The 11,010-nt window shown below is 37.7% G+C and overlaps 1 protein-coding gene across 2 annotated transcripts in view; it reads left to right on the forward strand.

The window, feature by feature from the left end:
- Positions 1 to 725: 725 nt before the first annotated feature.
- Positions 726 to 11,010, forward strand: part of osbpl5 (oxysterol binding protein-like 5) — a 56,191-nt gene continuing 45,906 nt past the window's right edge. For both annotated transcript variants that reach the window (XM_015052769.1, XM_015052768.1), the window contains exons 1-2: positions 726 to 912; positions 9,334 to 9,395. The gene's annotated coding sequence lies outside the window, so the exon portion shown is untranslated. The remainder of the gene's footprint in view (positions 913 to 9,333; positions 9,396 to 11,010) is intronic.

An 11,010-nucleotide genomic window follows, 5' to 3' on the forward strand; every position in this document is an offset into this window, starting at 1 on the left:
AACTCCATTGCTAAGATGGGAAAATCTATAGACAGGATAATTTTTGGTTGTGCACTCCTGAAGTCTTGCCATTATGCAGTGTGCCGTAAGTTATATAGAACATGCATAAAACATGCATAAAACATGTTTTGTGTGTGTGTGTGTGTGTGTGTGTGTGTGTGTGTGTGTGTACTTTCTACACGTTCAACCAAACTGGTTAGATTTGACTGAAAGATGAATGGAGCTAAATACAGGGCAAGTCCTGAAAGCGGATGCAAATGACTTTAACCATTTGCCTTTCACCAGGACATATACAGCCACAATCATAACAAAAATGGGTTGGATCAAAATATACTACTTTTGTGTTACAATCTCAATCAAACTTCAAAAGTAACTCTCAAGAATTTTTAACCAAGAATAAAAAATTGCTGTTATCTGCTCTCAGTTTCAGACTGAGTGATACTGAGCTATTTTCGAAGCTATTTCAGTGTCTTAAAGTGCATAGCTTGTAGAAACATAACCCAAAAGACTTTGCTGAATTCAAATGTGACACTTTTCCCAATGTATCTTTTTTTCCTCTCTCATAATTGTACCTTTTTGTTCATAAAAGTGCTTCACAACGTATGGTTGTAACGTGACGGAAAGAACGTGCGGAAGGCATTGTGGAGCCCTTGCAGTATATGTAGTACCTATTTGTGACCACAGGTGTCGCCAGAGCTCATTGCCTAGCAGCAGCCAGGGCAACCGCAGCAACTAGAATGTCGAGCCCGTTCTGCGCTCTCCATGTTGAAACGGAGCAAGTTCTCCGGCTGACTCCGACCGTCCGTTCGTCCCCCACCACCCAGCTGGTTCCACATCGCCCTGCTATGACACTTGACTGGGAATGGATCTGTGAAACTGTATGAGTGCTGCCTTACACGGAAAAAACGGCAAGTACGTCTCTTCTCCGCTACGCAATGGCAGCAAAACGAGAAGGATAACTATTTTTAGTGACTCCGAATTATTCAACTAACGTAGGTTTTTTATGTGCTAACTTGTAGCTAGCCATGGCAGCTTCTGTGTCCGTTACAGGGAACGGGGAGGGTTTGTCGGTATTTTCAGACATTATAGGCTCGTTGTATTTCCCTGTATTTTTTTTTCCTGTAACATCACAGTGTATTTGGCTGCCTGATTAAGTAGTCAGGGGGGCTAACGTTAGAAGCTTTCTCCCCAAACTTAACCCTCACCTCCACATTAGCGGAGCAAACCGTGCCCCATGCGGCTGCAGCTTTTCTTGCTGTCACCGTCTTTGCATAACAGGGAGTCAAGCTTGTGCACACGATTGGCTAGGAAGCAAGGGTAATTTGCTTAATTTCTCTTTATGTGTATTCCGCTTTACTTTACTGTTGCCATCTACTGTAGGTGCAAGCAAGCAGAATTCGTAAACATGACCAAGCGAAGCGCGATAATGTTTCTCTGTTTACTGTAAACAACCCGTATGGCCGAGCCCTCATCACCAAAATAACCATACTTATTTTGTTTACTTTCAATCAGCCTCCTTTTGGTCTGTATTACCAAAATTCTCTCTGTGAATTCTTGTAGTGGCTTGAATTTTCCATCATGTTGCTTTAGCGCTCAGCGGAAAATGTAGATAATTGAAATGAGATCTGTAGACATTTAAAGTACTAGCAAACCGACTACCTTTGACATATTTTCACTTTTGCTGTTTCCATACGTTGATCAACACCAGTAGGCGTCTGTGCTTCCCTGCCTTTAGCATGAAGCTCTTTATTATGATTGTGATCATGCAATCAGCTGGGCAATAATTAATAGTGGCGTTTGTTTCTAGAAATAAACAACCACGTTGGAGATTTTGTACTGGCTTATGTAAGGCTCTAGAGTAAATGAAACGTCAATGCAGAAGTGCCAGGATTTTTATAGCCATGAGGTTTATTTGTTAACTGCAAATTGCAATCCTCCTCTTATCTTAGTGGAGTTTTTACTCTCTGTCCTTGAAAAATAAGGTGTTACTCCCTATCAGTGACAACCGATCGGCCAGAGATAAGCTGTAGTCGGTGATCAGTTATTCAGGTATTGAAAAATAGGATTTTCCTTTTCATTAAATGCATCAGATATGAGAAATTCCAATATTTTGAATGAGTTGCATATCGATCCGGTAAAGGTTAGGGACATGTTGGATTTAAGACTGCCACCCCTATCAAAGGACCTATAGCACAATTTTGTCATTTCTGTTATGTTGTCCTTAAACAATCAGAATGAATCTGCATCCAGATTAACAGGTCACATCTAAAATGAACCTACCAAGCCAGCAGAACAAACAAGAAAAATAAATTTAACCAGAAAAAGCCTGGTCGTTGCGTCTCGATTATAATTGTATACTTGAGTGCAGGCGATGTCCTCAATAAATGAAGCAAAAAATACAAAGGCGTTACTCTTGACCTTGATGTGACACGTTACCCATATGTCTCCTGTGGGGGCAGCATCACAAGCCCAGCTGTCCTGAGCATCAGTGTCTCAGAAGAAGGTCACTGTCAGAAATGACAGCAAAGTGTCTCTTCACATACCTTTCTCAATTTTTATCACAAAAAGCTACTTGGCGGGTAGTTTTTGGAATTTAAAACCTAAAACTACTTGAGCATCACATGAAGGCCAGGGAAATGATGAGGAACAGGTCAGTGAGTTTACATTTTGAGTGAATGAATTCATTTCCATGGTGGTCTGAGGTGATTTCAGAAACTCTAAAATGATAAGACAACTTAAGTAGAAACAAATGCACCAACATACAATCTTCACCTTATCAATTTCTCCACATTCCCTGCACAAATTAAGACAGAAGAGCTAATATTCTGTTTAATATCTCCTTTTAATGAGATAACACAGGGAAAAAATTATGTAATCAGATTTTTAATCTGGCTGCACGAAGCATTTGGGAGCTCAGAGCTGCCTTTGAATAATGCCTGTGAAGAAGCCAGAAAATGTTCTCTAATTTCAGGAAAGATAAATTTGACTTTTTTGATTTTTTTTTTTTTTTTTTTTTTTTCTGTTTCAAAAACACAGACAGCCTTGGTATATAAACTACAGGAACACCTTCATCAGGGTAAATCTGTCTTAAAAAGAGGTAATGAATAAAAGACTGGTAATTAATGTGCCAACTTTCATTGTCACTAATTCACCAGATAACTTATTTTTTTTCTTACTTATGTCACTATAAACTACAGACTAGCAAAAAGAGAGAGCGCTTTGTACTTAACTCTTGAAAACCTCTAATAAAGGTTATATGAAGATTTTCTCTTTGTGTTCAAAGTTCTGCATTCGTGCAATCTTTTTCAGACGGTAAAGGATTCATACCCTTTATTTTCACCCTGCTTTAGATTAGAATCAGTCATGTGTTTGTTTATATCTGCAATGTCAGGCTGTCGATATCCGAGATGGCAGCGGAAAGCATTTCAAGGTCATAAATATTGTGTGACGAAATGGAAGTGGGTCATTAAATCATTGACAACACACTCTGTTAGAATTTGCATATCAGATTCTTTAAATAGCATCAGTTGTAATGAGTCCTCAGATAGAGTAGATGTTCAATAACCAGATCATTAAAACATCTATTGCATTTTACTACTTGGCCCAAGCTTTGCTTATCTGTGGACACCTAATGTCTGGTTGTGTCATGTGATTGTCTGCCTCGTCCTAATCAGGTGGGGATATATAATGGTGTTGGGCCTTAAGCCTATCAAGTAGAACTGTGGCTTTGCTCTGCTGTGAATGACAAAACGAGAGAGTGGTGTTGTGAATGAATTAAAGACAGGAAGGGAGCGGAGGGTTTGAAGAGCTTGTTTAAGAAACTTCCTGTGGGCGGATGATGCCTGTATATTAAATCCCGCTCTTTTATTGCAGGTGTCGTGTATTTAACCACTAGCTGCTGATCGGATTTTCATTTAAGAGTGGGGCTGTCCTGGTTTTCGAGGGGTTAAAGCCAATAATTCCCAGCTTGTTGCAAATGTGCCCATGTCGTTAGACCTCTACTTTTATTTTACTCTAAGGAATTTCTCTAATGATTTCACAAAAAAGCCTGCATGAATACTGAAAAAAAGAACATTTATTCTTTACAAAAAAAAACAACAACAACAAAAAAAACGTTATAGGGAAGTATAGCCTTCAAACTGTTTCAGAGTGACTACTCTTTTCAGTGAAAAAGTACTACTTCTGGTTATATAAGTGGATCTGCGCCTCTTCAGCTCCCCTGAGATGGAAATGCTTTCCCCGACATCTAGCTGGGGAATCTAGACTAAAACCTTCCATACAGAAACTGTTTTGCTACTTCAGGGCAGCAAATGCCCTTTAGTGGGCCAAGATTTCCCTCCTCTGCAGATTTTTCTTTTTTTGTTCTGCATTACCTTACAGCTGTAGTGAGGTCTTTGTGGGTGAAACCACTTATTTATGTCTCAAAATATCTCACTTTATCAAAAAAACAAAAAGAAACATGTCTGTTTTATGTATCTAAATCAAAAAAGCAATAAATGTTTTCTTTTTATACTAAGGTACAAGTAGTTGATTTTTTTCTATTTCATTTTTACTCAAGCTCATCTACCTGTTAACTAACTTTAATAATAAATTGCTTGTTTACATTGTAGACTAACTTTGCAAAGTTTCCATCTATTTTCTTCACGTAGCATTAAACTATGTGAACTGTGTACAGTTATATATTTGTGAAAATAATCTATTTCAGATTTGTGCATATATGTACCAGTTACTTCATTGTTTTTTATTAAATTCATATTATTGTCCAGCCCTTTGCGAACATCCTGTAAAAAGCTGATAATCTGCTATTCCATGTGTTAACATGCAGCGTCTGTGTTGAGATTATAGCAAGGTTGTTTCAGAAATTTTTTTCTTGCTTTAACTCTGATTTATTATGAAATGAGGGCTGCCATGAGGGCTGATTTACGTCATCAGCCTTTTAAACCCTCTCTTGGAGGGTCATCGTGCTGCTGTGTTCAGAACCAGATTAACCCTAATTTTTGGTTTCTGGCTGTGGATTTTATTTATTTATTTTCAAATAATGACATTTCATTAGCTGTTGACCTTCCACCCGATTATTTATTTTTTGCGGCTTTGCTGCTTTAGGAAATTAATTCTATCACGGTGGAAATTTTGAGATTATAGGCTGTATAAACCTAATCAAATATTTTTTCGGGTGGGAAGAGTGACACTTTTATGTTCCACTAAATGGAAACTTGTGACTCCAAACTTTTAACTGTCCATCTCAAGCAATTCAGAGATAGCAAATCCTTTGAGATTGTCCTTTGGTTTCAGAATCTGGCTGTTTTCCACAGCATGGGATCATCATCTGACTGCAGTTTAAATGGGATACCCCTGCCAAAATTGTTCTTTGAGGCATCCAACGCTCAGCTTGCATCTGCAAGAGTGAAAGGCTATAAACCTTTATATGTTACAGTGGTTTCAAATGGAAACCGGCAAAGCATAATGCAGAAAAGCATGAATAAAAACCCTTTAAGTTCTTATGTGGCTATCCATATTTACTTTATTAGGCCCTTTTCACAGGAAACCTTCAGGAATTCTTGCCGTCTCAGTGTGAGTAATGCGAGGATGGAGGTGGCGGGGCTGAAATCAACCTGAGGTCATGCCGGAAATATGGTCCTTTATTCTGCAAAGGGTGGTGGTCACAGTGCCAACTTTGAGAGTGAGTGTGAACTGGGGACTTCCCCTAGCATTTATGATAGCCAATTTGCTTTTTGTTGAAACACACACACACACACGTACACATGCGCACACAGTATTTGTCTTCGCAATTCTAATGCAGGAATACAAACAGCATAACCAGTTTGTCCACGTAGAAGTTTGCAGTAGAAATAGACGGTTGTTTGGTCTCGTGGCTCTGAACCTCCCCCTTGTATTTTATTGGTGGAACTCTAGAGGCTCATGGGTGTTTGCTGCCACCGGGGACTCTTGTTTTCACCCTCAGCCACAAACAGCTCATGCCTGCTGACTTCAAAGGTCTTGCTACGAACCAATGTCTTTCTAGGCAGCCACAGTTCTCATGCTGTAGTGCAAATATTCTGTCCTGCAACTAACCAACCTTCCTCCCTTTTCCATCCATCTCTCTTGTTTGCATCAAGGTGTGGAGGAAAACACATGCCCACTAAGTGAAGTTAAGGAAAATGTAAAATATTATTATTATTATTGGGGGTTTTTTAATCAAGCTTTCTATACAGTAATTATTATTCCAGGCACCCACATTTAGCTCAGAGTTTTCATTCATCATGCTGATTGTTTTGTCGTTTCATGTCCAAGTCACCAGATAATAAATTTCTGGACAGGATTTGGCTTTGACCCCCACCCCCACGTCCCACCCCCCACCGCCACCATCGCTCTTAACTTTCTATTGTGAGAGCTGGCGAACTGGCAGTGCCTTTATGCAAATATTGCTTACTTGCATGCTTGAATAAGAGCATGCAGAGTGTTGTGTATACAAAATGAATGCAACAGGGTTTCATGGTTTTCAACATTCGGGGCTTTTGGGGTTAACTTTTGCTTTTATGAAGCCCATGAGAAGACGTTGGACTAATATATTACAATGAGTAGAAAGTAGAACAGTTTAAGAAAAGAGCAGAGCATAATTTCTGTGTGGCAAGATGATGACTTTGTATGATAAATCCATCCCTAGAGAAGATGCTAAAACATCTGGTGTGATTGAGGAAATGTAGGACAGCTTGAAGAGTGTTAGTGCTTCTGTAGCTATGGCAGCCTTCCACCTAAACCCTGTCAGTTTCTGGGTCATGGTTTCCTTACTTCTAGCTTGCGTACTTTATACATGCATATTTTTTTCCATTCTTTTTCTTAAGGAAAAACAAAAATAATTTTGAGTTTATGTTTACTTTGAGATACTTGCTCGATATATTTTGCTCTTGTATTATGCTGTTTGGCTCCATCTTATCTCCACTTCTTTCTATCTGTGTTGTGTTTGTTCCACAAGGCCTGCCATGTTTTTTTTTTTTTTTGTTTGTTGTTTTTGTCATTTCACTTCGTATTGGGGTTTACATGCCTCGCTGTTATTGCTTCCTCTTTTGCTCAGAGATGGAATGTAAGGCACAGATTGTGAAGTTCCGCCATAAGTTCCCTGTCCATTTTACAGCTGTTGATTTTCCAGTTGATTATTACCCAAGCTTGGACTGCCTCATGTGAGTCAGTCTTGGCTTTCTGCCGTGAGACTTCAGATCAATGCCAGGTTATATTGAAGTGGAAATTTATGATTGTTCTTCATTTCTGAAGTTCACTATCATGTGACTCAAGGATGAGGTAATGCTTGGAGATTTAGTTTGCAATTTTTATTTTAGTTTTCTGATAAAAATGTTAAAGTTGGGTCTCAAGTGTTCTGCAGTGTGTCGTTATAAGAGCCTGATGTACCCCTGTTTTCCCTCTTGGTTATAAGATACTAAAATTCCTTACTTGAAATAGAAAATCAACCTTTTTAAAAGTCTGAGAAATTTAAATCCAATAAGTTGTTGCACACATTGCAACACACTGAGCAATCGGCAAAAGTGATGCAATACTACTACTACACTGGTAGCAAACGTCATTGACTCCCTTAACTGTGGTGTATGTCACTAGCATTTTGCTTTAAGTATATTTTCATTAGTTTTTTACTTTTTATGATTCTGTTTTTTTTCTTTTTTTTAACTTTAAGACGTTGGCTATATTTGTAGCACCTTTTATGTGACATTTATCTATGGGGATCTGGAGCTAATATATTAACTTATGAGCACATTTTACTTTCTCTGAGAACCATTCCTCCCAACAGACCATAAAGTTAATTTCTGCCTTTCTGGATAAAATGTGTGTTGTGAATTATGTATCGTAAAATAATATCTAAAAAGAATATCTTTAAATTTGCCAGTTTTCATTGTTTATTTACCTATATTTATACATCAAGGTACATGTCCCCAATCTTTATCTGATTCTCGTTAAACTTAAAAAAAAAAAGCGAATAAAAGCTATTAGTGTTAGATCAAAAATTGTGAGATTTTGTTTTGAAGCGTTTTACAAAAAGGGAAAAAAATATATGTTTTTGTGGTGACTGATTTTCTGATGTCAAATCAGAACCAATTAAGCAAATATTAACCGATTCTGATTTCTAGCTGAATGGTACTTTTGTTATTAAATGTACTGCACTTTTGCTGAGTGCATCTTCTGAGCATTTGCTTTGGATTGAATGTACGGTAGCAGTCGCCTCGAATTGTTAGCTTTTAGCATTGACCAGAAAACTGCAATGGCTGCGACCCTATTTGCAATCATTTCCAAATCTCAAAGTGTGGAATATTGCAATTTGCAAAGAACTGTTTGGATTATGTATTTGTTTAGGGTATTATACTTAGTACAAGAGCCAGGCATTTACATAGTGTCTGCCAACAATATATTTGGACACACACTATCGTGCAGACCTACTTAGTGCTGATGTCAGTGTTCTTCACAACAGTGTTTTATCAACCAGTGAGCATTTGCAGATATTTGGAATCAAAACATTAGCATGCTATGCCTCTAAACCATTTGCCAATGTAGTTGACGTCTTTTATGTGGTTCATAAAACCTCTACAATTTAAAACTCTGATCCAAAGATCAATAGTTAGATATGGTGTCATTTAAGTGTCTATAAACTGCAGGGTGGATACCTGTAACTGGTCTCAAAATGTTGAAATGAAATGTTTTGACTGCTGTAAATAGGGACATTGTTCTGTTCAAATTGCTCTGTGGGAATGTTTTTCATATAGAGTTTATCAGATAACCCAAAGTAATTTCACAAGCAAGATTAAAACTAATTTTAAGTGTAAACACAGAAGCAGAAACGAGGACGATACCTTCTTAGCTGGGCTCAGGTTTGACATTTAAATAAATTCACACTTCTGTTTTTGTAAATCTTAGGATTAGGTGTCTTCCAGATTCCTGCTGCATGACGGCAATCTGTCCACTTGTTATCAGTGTTTAGAATAAAAGTACTATCACTCCATTAATATGATGCGTTGTTTTATTTATTCGTCATTTTAATCTTTCTCATTGTTGTCTATCATAGAGGAGATTTTTGTTTGTTTGTAATGTTACGCACTTACTTACCTTGTACAATAGATTTCTAATTAACTAGTGTTGTGTATGTCAGAGAAAACTAATAGGTGTTGGTAGTTCCCTTGGTAACTAGGATTGAACTGGGTGGGGCTTTTGCACAGTGGTGTGAACACTGTGCAAGGAGGAGCATGGGAAGGAGAGACGCCAGGGGGAGAGGCCGTTTTTGTTCGTTTGTGAGAGTTAAAGTGAAACCTTGTTCTTACTTTTGTATGTCTGCAGGTGAGACGGGCGGCTCCAACAGAGGGCTCTGGATGCTGTTGCTCCTGCAGTTCAGGTGAAAGGTAAGCCGAGCCTGTCCAGCTGGGGGAGAATGGCACTTGTTATTTAATTATTAATGCAAATGAACCTCTAAATTGACCAGCTATCTCCTTTGTGTGTTCTAATCACATGATTTACATGTAAGATTTTTGGGATACGGTTTAAGTTTTGTTCTTAAATACATTTGATGTGCTCTTTAAATTAGTGGAGTGAATCTTCCCCCAGGGATCAGTCTACTTTTAAAATATGACACATATGCATACTCATTTTTACTCATTGGTGCCTGGAGGGACATCCGACTTTCTGAGCAGCATAGAGAATTGGGGCATGTCTCTTAGGTGACAATGCAGACTTTCTTTCATTTAAAGAAAATGCTGTTCTACAGTTTCACAATGACAGCGTCAAAGTAGTACAGCCTCCTTTTCTTCAGTTTCTGTGTCCACTTCATTTCAGATTATTGTGTGTCAGAATTTTAAAGATGGTGCACAGCTAGGCTTTACAAGAAGGGGGAAACAGTTTGACAAAACTGAGATCAGCAGCTTACAGGGTGTGTCAGAATTCGTTAGGTTAGAAGGGAGTGAATGTCTGGGGTTTCACAAGGAGAGTTGTCTTTTGAGCGATATTTTAAGTCACAGAGAAAAAGGCTGTTGTGTCTACATGTTAATTTTTCATACAGTAGTGGTAAAGATGTAATAAATACTGTTAAAGTTTCTGAGGACACTGTTTTTTTACTGCATGTTTTGCTGCATGAGCATCATAGGAAGTGTTTGGCACATTTTGCATCATATTAAAACTGTGTTTATATTTTTACCTCTATTGAAGGATCCTCTTTCTGTAATGGTTTCTGTTTACTTTATTATAATATTATATTTATCGTGCTGTTTCTGCTTCCAGCAGCCTGTTATTGCGGTAAAATAAGGTATGAAGTGTTGTAATCCAGCTGACCTGCTTACTTTTGCATGAATACAAGTCAAGAGATTACTTATTAACTCCAAAAACGTTCTCGTATTTGGAGTGATTTTATTTATTTTTTGTAAAAGCCCTGTGTGTGCATTCAGAGTATGTGCAAAATAACAGCATTGATTAACTCTAACTACCTTACTTGACTATATAAACCACTTATCACTTTGGCCTTCGACCAGTAAGATTAACAGAAATATTTGATACAGTTTGGTTCATCGTATTTATTGAGCTTTTTCTTTTTACATTTCTTCTCAACTGCAGTCTAGCTTTCTCTATTTCATTCAATACACATCAAAAGTTTGGTGCTTGTATATAAAGTGTAACCATGAGTATAATGTACATCAAGGATTGTGTCTGACTAAACTTTAGAACTATTTTAAAATATGTGTGTATATATATATATATATATATATATATATATGTGGCTCAAACAGATCCCAGGAACAACATCAGACATCTCAGTCCAGAAATGTGCAGTTCTAGGCACAGCCAAGATACTGCGCAGAACCCTCAAGCTCCCAGGCCTCTGGTAGAGGACCCGAGCTCAGAGGAGGAAAGAGACCACCCATGGAGGGTGAGAGGGGAATTTTTTTTTTTTATATATATATATATATATATATATATATATAATTTTTTTTTTTTATTTTTTATTTTATATTTTTTAAAATTTTAAAA

This window comes from Poecilia latipinna, unplaced genomic scaffold, assembly GCF_001443285.1.
Source record: "Poecilia latipinna isolate Pla-1442-1.1 unplaced genomic scaffold, P_latipinna-1.0 Scaffold1132, whole genome shotgun sequence".
NCBI lineage: Eukaryota > Metazoa > Chordata > Actinopteri > Cyprinodontiformes > Poeciliidae > Poecilia > Poecilia latipinna.